Below are 18,076 nucleotides of genomic sequence, written 5' to 3' on the forward strand. Positions count from 1 at the left end.
ATGGGAATTACTTCTGCATGTTTCCATACTTCAAGGAAGGTGGCTGAGGTTATGTATGAGTTGATGATGGTGGTGAGCTCACTGCTGATCAGTCTGCTCCCAAGTTGAAGATGTGTTGGAGAAAGAAATTCATGGGTGTTTCTGAGTGGACGGAGTTCATGATGGCTATGGTGTCATGTGTGGTGAGTTGGTCCCAGGCAGTGAGCAGATGGTCAGTGATTGAATCAGGCTTAGCATTTTCACGAGCTAGGAGGCTGAGGGTGTCAGTCGAGGTGTGCTGGTGTTCAAAGTGTTTGTAGATGTTGGAGATCTTGTTGTTGAAGATGTCCACCAGGGTGCCACAGGGTTCCTGAGGTATGATGATTTTTTGGGTAACTGAGGGGTTGGATAACTCTCTGGACGATGTTGAAGAATTATTTGCTATGGTTAGAGCTCAGTGTGATGCGTGCCTTCCACTAATGAAATCAAGCAGATTCTAACAGGCAAGCCCACGAACCAATGAAAGGTGACGTGGATGGGGCTCCGAGCCCTTTTGAATTCCTAAAGCGTCTTGCTAGCGAAACGCATGCGCAAGCACATGCGACGCAGCCTCAACCCTAAAAATGGGCTGCAAAGGCATATAAAGGCAACTATGGCAAGGAGAGGAAAGTGGGAAAAAATGGACAGCAAAGGCAAAGAAATACAGCTGTGGCAAGGAAAGGAAAGTGGAAAAAAGCGGGCAGAAAAGCGAAAGAAAGGCAACTATGACAAGGAAAGGAAAGTGGAAAAAGTGAGAGAAAGGCAAAGGAAGGACAGCAAATCAAAAAAAGGCAAAAATGGGCAAAGAAGGGCTCAAGAGTTAGTCTGAATCCAGACGGTTAGCTGCTTGGTGGAGGCGAGGGGATCTGGTCTGGGACATTTGATGCTGATTATAACCTTGCTACCCCTCCATGAGCATGTGGTTTCCTGCGAAGGTGAACTCACCTCATATGGGTGTAACACAGATGGTGCATTTGGTCGGAAGTGAGAATGGGAGGTAGGTACCGGGAACAGTAGACCGCTAACTGTCGTACAGAAGTACACATGTCAAATGAAATACTGGAAAGAGAGTTCCACCAAGTAAAAAGATGGTGAGTTTATAATTTGTGGTACCACTGGATTTTTTTAGTGATAATAACAGAAATAAAAATAAAAATGGAGACTATATATGGCATGTTTTTTTAAGAGTATGAGACAATAACGCGTGCCGAGCTAAACAGTAAAATATTACTTATAATGAAAAGAAATCATTACCCTTCCTGTGTGTGATGTCTCTGTGGGTAGGTGAGACACCATTCCTGCTCCAGACCATAATTTGTTACCCAAGGCCGTCTTACAGAGGCAGACAGGAATCATGGTAGGAGGTACGAATGGTCAGTTAGATTGCATTGAGCTGACTCTACGAGATACCATCATTGAGTTCCGCCAGGTGTGTGCCCAAACTGAAGATCCAGCACCGTTTTCGTTCGATAAGTACATTGTTTAGCATTATTTACATCTCTTGTAATACTTTGTTTGCCAAACACAACCCATCGCAGTTGTTTTCTAAAAAAAAATAGTTTTGCAGTGGATGTCTTGCATCCACACTTATTTCAGTCCGATGTCTATTGTTTTTGTAGCTGTTGTATGGTGGCAGACACTTCAATTACCACCTGGGTACTGTCCTTTGACGGTAGGTGGTCGCCAAAGGTTGTTGTTTTGGTTACAGGTCTGTGTACCAAGATTAGCACTCTTTTTAAGGAAGAACGTTGGTTTGAGAAGATAAGAGAATTTGAGTTCAAAATGTGCTGTAGTTCCTTAAACGTTTTCTTGATGCTGCGCAGTAAGGTGTGACACAGATCAATTTTGCTTCTTGTGTTTCATGGTGTGCATCCAGAAGCTATTCTCAATGGTTATCCTTTGTTTTTTTTCGGGCCCACATGATTACATCTGCAGGATACTCTCTGTCTCGTACTTTATCACTCAAAATCCCTGTTTAGGTCCCGAAATCATTGATGGATGTGCAGCGCTGCTGAAAGCCAGATGCAGAAAACCCTTGAGGCTTCATTTAAAAGGCAGATTCTCTTTTTGTCGCCCTCACCAGCTGACAGGGTCAAGTCACAGTAATAGTCACCCCCCTAATGAGGGAAGGGAAACCCTCAGTTGATTTTCCTGGATTACCCTGCCCAGGGATGACGGGCAAGGCTTGACGTTCCCGCAGGGAAAGCAATCAAGCACGACAGGCAGGAAGGAAACTAACTGCATCTGGAACCCTGAATGTTTATTCTTCTGAATCTTTGGGAGTTAGTTGCACAAAAGCAAAACAGAATACTGCTCGTGGCCAAAAACTATTTCCCCCATTAGCCGTCTTTTTGGACTTCAGTGCGTTCAGGACACCAGTTGATACACCAATGGCACAGAGATCACATCAAGGCAGTGGGTAATCACTAATAATGATGCCGGACCTCGCCCAGGGAGTAGAGGCTAGGATGTCCACTGATCTAGGGCCTGCCACTCAAAAGTAAAATAGCCACTCAAGTAGGAATCAATATGTTATATCATACATCGTCTGCACCTCAAATGGTAGATATTCATAAGGTGTTAAAGGGGTATCATGAAATATGTCCCTTCCAAATCATGTTTGCTTAACGTTTTTGTGGCGCACCCTCAGGGTGTCTGCCTCATGATTCAGGCAGGAGCGAGGCCATCCAATGGACAATCCCTTCATGCATGACTCGAGATCTCAAGATGCTCAGCCAAAGTCGTCAGACAAAGCCCCGGACGTATTCCTTGCCAATGAACTCTACATGATAGTTTTAGCCCTCAAAGTTGATCAGTTTAAGAACAAAAGCCGTACAACTTGCTAACACTAGCCCGTTGCTGCCAATGCCTAACATTTTTATGGCTTGTCTGGTCGACTGGAAAGTGGCCTGCCTCTTATAAATTGATTTCTCTGAGCTTAGTCCTGAGTTCTTCCTGCCTTGCTTTAGGTTTGCTGTATTGTTGGCCGGAAGAAGAGCAGTTCCTGCATTTTTCTAGTGCAGCACTGTCAATCTGCAGTTCTTTGTGTGACCGAAGCACTAAGAGCAAACACCAATACGAGCAGACTAATGTGAGTGCATTGCCCGCCATCTGCAAATGTTGGCACAGGAAGGAGTTGTTTATGTAACTTTAGTCTAACTTCCGAAGTATGCCGCCGAGAGGCTAATAAAGCAATAATATTTGTTTGTGGCCTTTTAGCCGTTGCAGTGATAGTCCTGGCTCTTCCTTACTGCTCCCTGAGGCCTGGACAGCAGGTTTTTACTGGCATTCGTTGATCAGCGAGAGTCTGGATCGAGCGCAGAGGTTGGCATCACCTTGAATGTGAGAAAAGTTTCATCCTCCAGTTAGCACAGGTCTTTCAAAAAGTTTGATTAGCTTTTGCGTATTTAAAACTAATATGGTCCAGTAATGGTATTGCACAAATTCTATATTACCCCATTTCCTGTTGCACAATTAGTAACTCTGGTGAAAAATGATTCTTTTCTATTTTGGCATCTGTGCAAAATATTATGTAATATGATTCATGAATCCAGCGCTGGTCGCCCCCCTCGTTTAGAGAGGGCTGGATTGTAAACTTCATGTCAACAGAGCACCCATTGGCTCCATCATTAGAAAGCGTCCTCCAGTGGCCCGATGGGGCAGCGACTGTTGGAGGAAGGGCGTCAGGCCACTCATCTTTTTTAGAGAGTTTTTTTTTCTGTCCATCACCTCCAGGTAAAACTTTGGACAGAAAAGTTGACGGACAGAAAAAACAAATATTCACCCCACAACCTTGGAGAAAACTCGCAGAGAGTTAAACGCATTCCTTTTTTTGCTTTTCATAAACAAACTCCTGCTTTAGGCATCTATAAGAGATTTTAAGTCAGTAGACCACCTTTCTTCAAATATTCGATGTATTTTATTCTGAAACCATTCTTCATGAACAAGGTCAGATGGTATCTCATAGCCCATGTTAGAAATGGGGTATTTGGTTGGCAGTCAGGTTACCCCCTGTCCAAGCAAGGACCCTCACTCTAGTCAGGGTAAGTCACACACAATCCAAATTATCCTGTGCCCACCCTCTGGTAGCTTGGCACTGAGCAGTCAGGCTTAACTTAGAAGGCAATGTGTAAAGATTTGTGCAATAAATCATGCAATAACACAGTATAACACCACAAAAATACACCACACAGTGTTTAGAAAAATATATATTTATCTGGTTAAATGCAGGTCAAAACATTTAAGATTTGAAAAGTACACTTTGAGTTATCACTGTAGGAAATAATAAAAGAAGTCTTTAGTCTTTAAAAAGCAACAAATGTCTCTTGCAAGGACAAAGTACCTGGTTTGGGTTCAAATTCTCCGCAAGGGGCTGCAGAGGAGGAGATGCTTGGAAAACAGGGAGGTGTGCGTTGATTTTTCTGGCGCACACCCCTGATACGTTGTTGAGTTTTCACACAGGGCAGGCTTTGCGTAGATTTCCGGCACATAGACAGGGATCCTCTTCGGGTTGCGGGGTTTTTGGGTGCCAAGGGGACGATGCGTTGAAATCCTGGGTGTGCAGGACGAAGTCACATGAGCTGCGTCGATCTGGTGAGCGATGCATGGAAATTTCTGTTGCACGGCAGGCGCTGCGTCGATTCTTCTCAGAGGAAGTCAGGCTGCATCGTTCCAGTTCAGCTTTGCGTTAATCCAGTGGGCCGTGCGTCAAAGTTCCGGTCGCAACGCTGGCGCTGCGTCGATCTCCTCTCAGGGAGCCGGGCTGCATCGTTTCGGTTCAGTGTGCAGTGATTTTCTCACTGCAATGTAGGCTGTGCATCGTTTCTTGCAGACTGTGCTTCAAATTTTCACCACACAAGGAGTTCTATTGCAGGATGAAGTCTTTTTGGTCCTGAGGTTTCAAGGAACAGGAGGCAAGCTCTATCCGAGTCTTTGGAGAGCACTTCTCAGCAGAGCCAGAGGGCAACAATTCAGCAGGGCAACAGCAGGGCAGCAGTCCTTTGCAGAAAAGCAGTCAGGTCAGTCCTTTGGGCAGCCAGGCAGTTCCTCTTGGCAGGTTACAGGCTCTGGTTCAGGGATTCTTCTCCAGTGGTATCTTGTCCAGAAGTGTCTGAGTTGGTAGGGTCAGAGGCACTGTTTAAATACCCAAATGTGCCTTTGAAGTGGGGGAGACTTCAAAGAGTGGCTTTGAAGTGCACCAGGTCCCCTTTCAGTTCCATCCTGTCTGCCAGGGTGCCAGTAGGGGGTTTGGCAGTCCATTGTGTGAGTGCAGGCTACTGTCCTTTCAAATGTAAGTGTCAGTCTCTCCACTCTCCCAGCCCATGAAGACCCATTCAGTATGCAGATGTGTGCAGGTGTGACTGAGCATCCTGTATTTGGGGTTGTTTGAGTGAAATACACAAGGAAGCTGTCAAGTAACCTAGCCAGAAGAGGATTGTAAGGCACAGGATTTAAGTGCAGAGAAATGCTCACTTTCTAAAAGTGGCATTTCGAAACATAGTAATATTAAATCGAACTTCACCAGTCAGTAGGATTTTATATTACCATTCTGGCCATACTAAATATGACCTTGTTACTCCTTTCAGATCAGAATCTACCACTCAAACACTATATGAGGGTAGCCCTAATGTTAGCCTATGAATGGAGCAGGCCTCACAGCAGTGTAAAAACACATTTATGGAGTTTTACACTACCAGGATGTATAAACTGCACAGGTACATGTCCTGCCTTTTATCTACATAGCACCCTACCCTATGGGTCACCTAAGGCCCACCTTAGGGGTGACTTATATGTAGAAAAAGGGGGGTTTAAGGCTTGGCAAGTACTTTTAAATGCCAAGTTGAAGTGGCAGTGAAACTGCACACACAGGCCTTGCAATGGCAGGCCTGAGGCATGGTTAAGAGGCTACTTATGTGGGTGGCACAATCAGTGCTGCAGGCCCACTAGTAGCATTTAATCTACAGGCCCTGGGCACATGTAGTGCACTTTACTGGGGTCTTACAAGTAGATTAAATAAGCCAATTGGGTATGAACCAATGTCACCATGTTTTAAGGCAGAGAGCGTATGCACTTAAGCATTGGTTAGCAGTGATAAAGTGCGCAGAGTCCTAAAACCAGCAAAAACAGTGTCCGAAAAGTGGAGGGAGGTAGGCAAAAAGTTAGGGGTCACCACCCTAAGGCTGTCAGGTCTAACAGCTCATTAATGGAACTGGTACATTTAAGTGGTGCACTTGCTTCTCATTGACTGGTTGTCTTTGTATATTCATGCTGTTAGAAATGGGGTCTTTGGTTGACAGTCAGGTTACCCCCTGTTCAAGCAAGGACCTTCACTCTAGTCAAGGTAAAAGAGAATCACCCTCAGCTAACCCCTGCTTACCCCCTTGGTAACTTGGCAGAGCAGTAAGCTTAACTTCAGAGCGCTAGGTGTAAAGTGTTTGTACCAACACACACAGTAAATTAATGAGAACACTACAAAATTACATAACACAGGTTTAGAAAAATAGGAAATATTTATCTAAACAAAACAAGACCAAAACAACAGAAATCCACAACTCATAAGTCAAGTTATCAATTAAAAAGCAAAAAGAGTCTGTATGTAGTTTAAAACACACACTAACACTGTTAATGTGAAAATTTACCTTGGGTGTGTAAAAAATAACCTCGCACGTGCAACTGTGCGTCAAAAGGGGCGTGCGATGCATCGATTTCACTCACGAGTGAGACCTTGCGTTGTTTCTCCTTTCATCGAGTCGGGGCACGTCGTTTCTTCTCTCTGCAGGAGAACAATGCGTCGATCCGGTCACCACCCTCAGGTCCGGGCAGGCCTTGTATTGTTTTTACACATCCAGCGGTACTTGCGTCGGAAATCCAGCCGCACGATGATCTGAAAAACACCAAGTGCGGGTTGCGATCTCCCAGCCTCCGTCAGCGATGCTGCGCGTAGTTTCTCCAACTCCGTTTGTCGATTCCTCAGTTGCGTTTCCGGCAAGTGGCGATTTTCAGCCACAGAGCCAGCGGCACGTCATTTCTTCAGCCACAGACCGGAGTCGCGTCGATCTTTTCCCTGCACAGCGCTCTGTGCGTGGATTTCCTACTCTTAGGTTGCCAGCTTCTCCTTTCAGGGTCCCAGGAACTGGATGCGCACCACAGGGCAGAGTAGGAGTCACTCCAGAGACTCCAGGTGCTGGCAGAGAGAAGTCTTTGCTGTCCCTGAGACTTCAAACAGGAGGCAAGCTCTAAATCAAGCCCTTGGAGAGTTCTTCTCGAGATGGAAGGCACACAAAGTCCAGTCTTTGCCCTCTTACTCTAGCAGAAGCGGCAACTGCAGGATAGCTTCACAAAGCACAGTCCCAGGCAGGGCAGCTCTTCTTCCTCAGCTTTTCAGCTCTTCTCCAGGCAGAGGTTCATCTTGGTTTCCAGAAGTGTTCCCAAGTCTGTGGTTTTGGGTGCCCTTCTTATACCCAATTTCTCCTTTGAAGTAGGCCTACTTCAAGGTAAAGTCTCTTTTGAATGTGAAATCCTGCCTTGTCCAGGCCAGGCCCCAGGCACTCACCAGGGGGTTGGAGACTGCATTGTGTGAGGGCAGGCACAACCCTTTCAGGTGTGAGTGACCACTCCTCCCCTCCCTCCTAGCACAGATGGCTCATCAAGATATCAAGGCTACACCCCAGCTCCCTTTGTGTCGCTGTCTAGTGAGAGGTGCAACCAGCCCAACTGTCAAACTGACCCAGATAGGGAATCCACAAACAGGCAGAGTCACAGAAATGGTACAGGCAAGAAAATGCTCACTTTCTAAAAGTGGCATTTTCAAACACACAATCTTAAAATCAACTTTATTAAAAGATGTATTTCTAAATTGTGAGCTCACAGACCCCAAACTCCACATGTCTATCCACTCCCAGAGGGAATCTACACTTTAATCATATTTAAAGGTAGCCCCCATGTTAACCTATGAGAGGGATAGGCCTTGCAACAGTGAAAAATGAATTTAGCAATATTTCACTGTCAGGACATATAAAACACATTACTATATGTCCTACATTAATCATACACTGCACCCTGCCCTTGAGGCTACCTAGGGCCTACCTTAGGGTTGTCTTGCATGTACGAAAAGGGAAGGTTTAGGCCTGGCATGTGGGTACACTTGCCAAGTCGAATTTACAGTTAAAACTGCACACAGACACTGCAGTGGGAGGTCTGAGATATGATTACAGAGCTACTAAGGTGGGTGGCACAACCAGTGCTGCAGGCTCACTAGTAGAATTTGATTTACAGGCCCTGGGACCTCTAGTGCACCTTACTAGGGACTTACTAGTAAATCAAATATGCCAATCATGGATAAGCCAATTACATACACATTTTGTAAATAAGCACTTGCACTTTATTACTGGTTAGGAGTGGTAAAGTGCCCAGAGTAACAAAAACAGCAAAATCAGAGTCCAGCACACATCAACAACCTGGGAAACAGAGGCAGAAAGTTAAGGGAGACCACACCAAGGATGAAAAGTCTAACACATGCCTTTCTATTAACCTTGTGTCCTCCTGTAGTGGGACAGGAAATTGTGCAGTAGCATTCTGATATCCTGCCCGCCGACCCTCTCATGTATCCTCTCCTCAGTGTAATGGGTCACTGTCATATGTGAAAAATAAAACATGACAATGAATTACATCGACACCAAACTAACCACTACATCACAAGGTAAATATACAAATACTTTTCCTAACTCCCCTTATGCTTACTTTTCTAGGTAATTATGAGTGGGAAATAGATAATTTGTACTTACCTTGTGTTCAAAGGTGAATGTTCCTTGCATGGTAAACAGGCATATACCCTTGCACCGCTGTTGAAACTGGTATCCTGACTTATTTTGCCCCTAGTGTCACACTAATCTAGCTTGTGCACAGAGGCCTTAACCAGTCCTTAACAATGCAAGGTCCAGAACATATTATGTGATCTTGAAGAGTGCACCAAGTATGCCCCCATATTTTGCAGAGGACTTCTCTTCCTGCCCCGGATAGATCAGTCACATTAAGCAGTGGCGGAAGCATACATTGTTTTGGAATATATAGTCTGACCAGGCCCTTTTCTCATGGTACTGACAGTGCAATCTGCTGAACCCTCTTGTGTAAAATTCCACTTCTTTGTGAAACCCAGAAGCTGGTGCTGATATCAAATGCGCATGTTGAGATAGAAAGATAGGGCGAAAGAGAGAGAGAGAGAGAGAGAGAGAGAGTGTGTGTGTTTGTATGTGGGTCGGTGTGTGTTTGTGACATGTGTGACAGTGTGCTGTCTGAATCTGAATGCTTGGGCCAATGGGATCATTTTTGGATGCTCCTGAATTAGCCTAGCGCAAGGTGGAGGGTAAATATAGCTTTCCAGATAGTGGAAGTGTATTGTCTGGATTCTTATGTCGGGATTGTGAAGACCCAGATACTGAAATGAGGAAGATGGAGACAGTGCTTCCATTAGAAATTCAATCAACTTCTATTAGCAAAGGCCTGTTGATTAGTTCTTCCCGAGCACTGGAATTTGGTAAATGGGAGGGGTGATTGATGGTAAGTGTAGTTTCTATTATGCAAGGTAAGAATGTTTCTAGACAAGAGCTGCATTTTTGTTTATCTTTGAGTACTGCTTGGCGAGGGCTATTATCAGCAAGTGCAGAGTTCTCCTAGTTAATTATGCCCCTGTTTGGGTAATTCTGTTAGAGTCAGCCCCAGTGCAAACTAGTCTGTGTTGCAGCACTTGGCTTTGTCACCAAGGAGGCCATGATTCGGACCAGACTCACTATTTCTGTTCTCTCCTCTGGTGAAGTCAGTGCAGGTTTGGAGAGTGGAACAGTATGCCTAGAATAGATTTTTAAAGCTCGTAAAAAAAATCAATGAGAGAAGAGGTGGGAAATGTTCCTACTTTGTACTGGAGCTTCATTGACTTTTATCTTTTAAAATGAAAATTGTAATTACCACTCTCCAGTACTGGAGTCTGGTTTGCGAAACTGGGGAGATGTTTGGAACAATCTGGCTATGGATTCTATGGAAGTTCATAAACATACTATTTTTGCGGTTAGATTTCTAGCATAATCTCTTTGGTGAATTCCTTACAAATCCGACACCTTACCCAAAAACCCAAGGTAGCCAGTCATCTGTAAGTGCAATGGTGTTGGTAATCTGCTGGGTGTGGTAGTCATCTTCACTCTGGTGCAATTGTGATAAGGTTCACTCAGGGTCTGTGCAGAAAGATCGGGTGGGGGAATCCCTTTTGCACTAAGAGTCACTCTTGGTCCTCTGTCATTGTCAGAGTTGGGATGTGAATTATCCTTTTAAGCCTCTACATTCAAGTGCTTCCCCTACTGTTGCTTTCGTTGGATTGGAAATAGTAAATCTTACCATTTTAAAGTCCAACATTTTCCCTACTGTTGTTATGTTGGAGTGAGAATTTTAATCTGCCCACCCCAAAAAAATAACTTTTGCTCAGGTTGGAGTGAGAATAATAAATCTGACCACTCTAAAGTCTAGCACTTTCCTTAGCATTGCTTAATGGCAGAATGTGACTAATATATCAAAACCCAATGCTTTCCCTATTGTTTCTATGTTGAAGTGGGAATACCAATTCCAACCACTTCAAAATCCAACACTTTCCCTAATGTTGCTTAAGTTATAGTTGCTATAGTAAACTGACCACTCCATTGGCCAACACTGTCTCTGTTGTTGGTGAGGTTGGACTCGAAATTGTGAACTTGACCCTCTTCGTGTCGAATTGTTTAGGTTAATTTTCACAAAATTGTTTTAATGTACATATTGTGTTTTCATTATAAAATGCAGTTTAATGTACGTTATTTTTTATTTATGTTTCAGTAACTTTTATTTGTTCTTAATCTATTTTATTTTATAATGCCTTAATATCTAGTGTTTGCAATTATAAATAATTAGTATAGGTATTTCTATTATCTCAGTTTAAATAATAATTTTATTTTTAATGTTATGCTTACTATTTTGTGCTATTACTTTACAAGGAAGCATTGATAACTAAATCTCATACATTTAACCATGCATCTAGATTCTGATCAACCGATATGCATAAAAAAGGGATGTCATTTGGAGTGCATTCTATTTGTAGGTACATTTGTTCTACTGTCGCGTAGGCTTTCATTACTCTAATGAGACTACTGGATTTGAGCGGCAGAATCACCTGCGGTGTGGGGGACTGAGTCTAACCCACTACAGGTGACACCTGTCGGCTTAATCCGGATTTTTCTCCAGCCAACTAGCAGTGCCTCATCTCCACCCAAGGGTAGGGATGATTGGGCAGCCGAGCGCATGACACCATTGACTCCTCAGGGAAATCGTGGTCACTCAGATCGTATCCGTTTCTCTCATTTACATTAGTCTCACATATAAAAGGACAATCAGAGGCAGTATTTGTTTCAATAAGGTTTTAATGAAGCAACTACATCCTAGATAATAAAGCAAGTCCTGCAATAACCAGGACGATGAAGCATAACAGGATTAAAATTGTGACAAGGAGAGTAAAGCATAAAAATAGGACTACCATGTTGTCACTAGAATCATTCCTACCTAGGCTATTTTAGAGCACAGCATTTTAAGCTCTAGTTCTGCTCTTCAGGTTCCCTGGGAAGACATCATCCTTCATACCTGGGCAAGAGGCCTGTAGCCTATAGAAGCAGCTGTAGCGAAGCGTTCAGGAATCAGCATACGGTTGTGGTCATCTGGCTTGATTCTCCCTCTAACGTTTATGGGACAGAGAAGTGTTTTTATAATAAAACAGTTGATGTTCTGGGAAAATGTCCCTACGTAAGGATGTGTATGTTTCTATGAACACAAGAGACAAAGCGTTACCACGTTTACCAGCAACTTATCTTACTGCAGCCTTGAAAGAAGCACAGAGTGAAAAAATTTCTTGTTTAAGAACGCAGTGCTGCCCTAGGCAAAGAACAGCTAGATAGAAAGAAATAAAACGAGACTGCAAATGTAGCTATTGTTAAAATAATAAACAAAGCTGAATAAAATATATCTAGGTTAAAGTGCACAACTGCAGGCCTGGTTTGCTAAAATAACGCGCATGGAGCCATAACTAAAAATGGCTACACAACACTACCTTTTTAATATATTGATGAATAAAGAATGAGAAGGCCCTGTTGATGTTTTAGTTTAAGCTCCTGCTTCAGCAGGGTCTCTCTGGCAGTTTTTAATGTAAGGGTGTTTTGGTGCTTGCTCACCTGGGAGCCCCAGTTGGTCAATAGGTGTGTGTGCCCTCTTTTGCCCAACTGGGGCACTTTGATATAACAGAAGGGACTGTATAAGCTTGAGCAGCCTATTCTGTCATATCTATCCTACCAGTGCTAAATAATTGGTGGTGCAATCTCAAAGGAGCATTCCCTCATTTGCATGGGAGGTGCCCTTTGCAAATGGAGGAATTCTTTGCAGTTGCTCCCAAGCTGCATCACAGATGTGGACACAAGAGCAAAGAGAGCATCAAAAGGTGACTGACTGCACCACAATAAAATAGAACATAGTCAGTGCCACCCTACAGCATGCCTTTGATGGAGGGAAATGGAGTACATGGATCCCCTTTCCAGGAATGCCTCAATAGACGAGTTCAGGCACTCACTGCACCAGCATACAGGTAAATCTCTATCTCCCTTTAAAAGCCAGGCCACTTGTCATCTGCATAATGAACAAATGGGCCAGTGGTTTGCAACTGTCCACCTTTGACTAAATCACTATTCTCATTGCAGGAATGTGTTTACACCTACAAGGTGAATAGCCCATTTGCTATTTGCTACAATATAGAGAACTGTCCCAGTCTGTGCATAGTGCAAAGACTTAAGTGTGCACTGCACTGCGAAAACGCCAGTGCATCCTATCTGTAATGAAGTCCCTGGTGCTGCCATATTTTTTGCTTCTAGATGAGAGAGCCTAGTTTTTGGGCTGCACCAGGATGCAGGTTTAGCATGGTAGAATGTTGTGAACAACCAACCGTGCATACACACTTTCCTTCTGATATTAAATAGCAATCCAGTATTCGAGTGTCGGATTCCACGCCTCATCTGCGCGCACATGGTCAGAAAGCAGATATCTCAAGTTGCCCTTCGTCAGCATTCCTTGCATTCGGGTACTAGTAGCTTTGAGTTTCAGGTGGGAAATGCTGCACTGCGTGTACTAGAATACAAATAGAACTGAGAGTGAAAAGCAATGGTTGCACACAACAGAAAAAACAACTTCCTCAATCTGTGCGACGTCCTGCCCCATGAACCACAGTAGATAATAATCCTCCCTCATCACTTCCAAACCAAGTCGGCCAGTGGCTCCGCTTTTCATTTTCCAAACTCACAGCCTCTGACCATCATGGAGGAAGTGCGTAATGGCTGTTTCATTTTGCTTCGAAGACTAGTCTCATGTGCCCTGCCTTATTTCGACTTTAAGTCCCCTAAAAGTATACATTTGTTTCTGTTCTTATTATAATTTGCCTGTCTTGTATAAATCATATTTTTATAATTTCATGAATGTTTTTTTACAGGTTCATAGAGTATCAGTGTCATCAATTCATATATTATGATACTTAGGGCCAGATTTATGGAGCCCTTGGGCCTTTCCAATGCGACAATAGCGTCATTCATTTTACGCCAATGTGGCCCTGGAAGGGGAAAAAAGCTACACAATATTTATAAAGTGGTGCAATGCACGCATTGCACCACTTTATAACCCCTTGGATCACATTATGCCTGCGGCAGGCATAATGTGTGCAAGGGAAAATTCCAGCGCTAGGGGGGTCGTGAAAATAGCACAAAGGAATCTGTAAGATTCCTTTGTGCCATTTTTATCTGCATTTTTTAAAGCCTGCCAAGTGCAGGTGTTAATATGAGGCTCCCATTGATTACAATGGGTCTCTGGGTGCTTTGCAGGATTAGCGTCATCATTTTTTATGCTAATGCTGCAAAGCGCTGGATTACCGTAAAAACTTATGATGCTAGTCACCCTAACTACCGCCATGTTGCCCAGTATTGTAATACGGCGCTCCCATGGTGGCGTTAGGGGACCGCTAAGGAGCGCAAAGGAGTGCAAGAAAAGAGGAACTGCACTAGGTGCATCACCACTTTTCATAAATATGCCCCTTAGAGAGACATTTAGTAGTCTTTGAAAAATGTGTAGGAGAATTCACACGTTTTTGTTTACACCTTACATCATCAATCACAAGGCTTCTCTTTCTCATAATCAGGTAGAGAAATGGTATAGATGGTCTGAGCCAAAACTGCTCAGTGAGAGTGAAGTTTCAGGCATTCCAGGAGGAGAGAGAATACATATATCCCATTACAGTCTGCATGATGGCAGTACATCGGGCACACTGGTGGTGGTTGGCACTACTTAACTGCTTCTCGAAAGAACAGCAGCATAACCTAACCGAAGATGGCCTTGCTTTTTCTGAGCAAACTGCAGATTGGAAAAACACTGAAACATGAGCAGCTATTTGTGTTGTGGGCCATATAGGACGCTTCTATTTTGAGCAAGAGTTTGACGTTAATGTTATCATTAGCTAGACCTAGAAAAGAAGGATTTCTTATATAGATTTATTCCAAAGGCTGCTTTGCCATATATGTTGCCTTGATTTATAATTGTTGCATGCCTTGGCTTTATTTTACTGACAATTATGCTTATATCAACAAATACTCTTTTTCATAAACTCTGCTATAGGAGTGGGCTGTACTGTACGAACAGAACATTTTAAAATTATAGTGTGGATTCCTTGTGTGTGCATATTTACGGGAATGGTGTTCCAGTAACCCACAAATAAATAAAATGTATTCCTGATCATCTCTGTCAGGATCTGATGGTTCGTCAATACACATTGGGCCTAATTCTGAGTCTGACGGGCGGCGGAGGCCGCCCGCCAGACTTCCCCCCTCCGAAATACCGCTCCGCGGTCGAAAGACCGCGGAGGGTATTCCGAGTTTTCCCCTGGGCTGGCGGGCGGTCTTCGCAAGACCGCCCGCCAGCCCAGGGGAAAACTCCCTTCCCACGATGACGCCGGCTCGTAATAGAGCCGGCGGAGTGGGAAGGTGCGACGGGTGCAGTTGCACCCGTCGCGTATTTCAGTGTCTGCTTTGCAGACACTGAAATACTTTTAGGGGCCCTCTTATGGGGGCCCCTGCCGTGCCCATGCCATAGGCATGGGCACGGCAGGGGCCCCCAGGGGCCCCGTGACTCCCCCTCCCGCCATCCGGTTCCCGGCGGGAGAACCGCCAGGAACTGGATGGCGGGAGGGGGAGTCGGAATCCTCCATGGCTGCGGAGTGCGCTCCGCAGCCATGGAGGATTCCTACGAGCGGCGGAAAGTCAGCGGGAGACCGCTGGCTTTCCGCGTCTGACCGCGGCTAAACCGCCGCGGTCAGAATGCTCGTAGGAGCACCGCCAGCCTGTTGGCGGTGCTCCCGTGGTCGGTGGCCCTGGCGGCCACCGACCGCCAGGGTCGGAATGACCCGCATTATCTCTAGGTAAGTGATGGGGAATGCGTAGGTCACAGCCTGTCAAACCTGTGTTCACTTAAAGGCCAAGGTAAATCCAATGGACGGTATTTACAGGTAAACCTATACAAATATATCACATGGATTGTCTTCCCAGTCCTGAAAAAGACCCCTCTCTATATTAATGACTCCAATAGTTATTGGCCAGTGGCTCTGCTCCCAGCACAATGTACGCTGCTGGAGATAGATGGCCATCCTGAGCAAGCTGCTGGAGAGAGCAGTTGCTAGTTGGCTATCCAAATTCTTGGAGGTCTTTGGGCCAGATATACAAACTTTTTGCATTACTTTTATAATTTTAACCTGATGAAAAATCTTTTTCAGGATTTACAAACCAAGAGATATTGGTACTTGCATTGATTTATAAGAAAGAATAATGCAAAAAAGCACAAAGTGCAGCTTTGCGTTAGTCTGCATCAAGGGAGCATTCCATTAATGGTACCTGGCGTTCCTGTGTAACCGCCCATGGTGGTAGACAAGGTTTTCCTCCAAAAATGAACACCTTTGGAAACCAGGTGCTAAAAAGGAGAAATGCTTTTATTTATCCTTAGTTTTCCCACTTTGCGTGTGTGCTGCACTGTACAGCACACATACAAAGTAGGAAAATATTTCAAGTTAATCTAAGCATAGTATTTTGTTCTGCAAGGGTACCATTCTAGTACTAAACCTATGTTAGACTCACCAGATACGTTTGTGCTATGGTGTCATGCCATTGTGTGTTGCTCCGCACCCTAATTGAATGCTGTAGGAAAGTACCCTCTTTTTGGACTGGTTACCCTCACTTTTTGCCTGCTGTCAGTGTGTTTTGACTCTGTTCACTGGGATCCTGCTAACCAGGACCCCAGTGACTGTGCTCCCTCCCTCTAAATTGAGTTGCTTATAACTTAGCACACTCCACAATTGGCATACTGGAGCCCCCATGTGAGTCCCTAGTATATGGTACTTAGGTAACCAGGGCATTGGGGGCACCAGGGGTTCCTGAGGGCCTGCAGCAGGTATTGTGCCACCCATGGGAGCCCATGCAAGATTTGTCTGCAGGCCTGCCATTGCAGACTGCATGAAAAGATGCAAGCATCCTTTCACTGCAGGTCACTGCACCAGATCACTGTAAGTCACCCCAGAGGGCAGGGTGCAGGTACCTGTGTGTGAGCACACCCTTGCATGAGCAGAGGTGCCCCTACAAACTCCAGCTCCATTACACTGGACTTTGTAAGTGTGGGGAAGCCATTTTACCCTTGAACTTGACACAGGTCACTCACTACCTGTGTCCAGCTACATAATGGTAACTCCGAACCTGGGCATGTCTGGTATCAAACATGTTGGACTCATACCCCAATAATGTTGCCAGTATTGGTTGTATGATTCCATGCACGTTAGGGGCTCCATAGAGGACCCCCAACACTGTTCCTACTAGTGTTCTGGGGTTTTCTGGGGAGCCTGCGCTGCTGCTCCCCTCAGGCAGGTTTCTGCCCTCCTGCTGCTGGACGAGCTCAGGCTGATGAAGGCAGAACAAAGGATTTCTTGTAGGAGAGGGAAGTATCACCCTCTCCCTTTGAAATGGGTATTACATGGCTTGTGGGGGGGTAGCCTCCTCCAGCCACCGGTATGTTTTGAAGGGCACATTTGGTGCCCTCCTTGCATTAAACGGTTTGCACCAGGGGTCCCGGTCTCTGCTCTGGCTCAAAACTGGATGATGGAAAGGGGAGTGACCACTACCCTGTCCATCACCACCACAGGGGTAGTGCCCAGAGCTCCTCCAGGTGGCCACTTGGCACTGCCATCTTGAATCTAAGGTGGCAGAGCCCCACAGGAGCATCTGAGTAACCAGGTCAGGCAGGTGACGTTACAGCCTCTTGATAAATGTTCACCCTGCTTTACCAATCCCTCTTCCTGGGCTATTTAGCATTTCGCTCTTGGGTGGGTCCTCAGATTTGATGTGCAAGATTCCAGCAGGACTCCTCTGCATCATTTACATCATCTTCTGGCCACCAGGACTGCAACTGGACCCTCCAGGGACTGATAATCTGCAACTCCAGCAACGACTCTGCTCTGCAGCATTGTTTCTCTGGCTCCTTCTAGGAGGAACTGCAACGTTCCTCTGGCTGTGCATCTTCTGAGAGTGATGAGTCTTCAGCCTGCACAAGAAGTAAGAAGGAATCTCTCTTGGAGTGAAGGAGTCACTCCCCTGCATCCGCAGGCACCAACTGCAACGATGACTAGTTGCGTGGATCTTCTCTCCTCCAGAACTGCATGAATCCTGCAACATAGGTGGTGGTCTGGAGTGGTCCCATTGGTCCTCTCTACCAGCTTGCGAAATGGTAAGCCCTTGCGTCTCTTAACAGGACTGCACCCATGTGCACTTCCTCCTACAAGGGATCTTGAGACTCCATGTAGCCACAGCCCCCAGCACTTCTTCCTACAATGCACAGTCTCCTGTCTGCTGCTCCAGCAAGGTGGGAAACTTCTCCAGGCATGCTGAGTGGGCCTCACTGCTACTCCTGTGCCAGCTGCCCGTGTATCTCTGTA

The sequence above is a fragment of the Pleurodeles waltl genome, chromosome 9, assembly GCF_031143425.1.
Source record: "Pleurodeles waltl isolate 20211129_DDA chromosome 9, aPleWal1.hap1.20221129, whole genome shotgun sequence".
NCBI lineage: Eukaryota > Metazoa > Chordata > Amphibia > Caudata > Salamandridae > Pleurodeles > Pleurodeles waltl.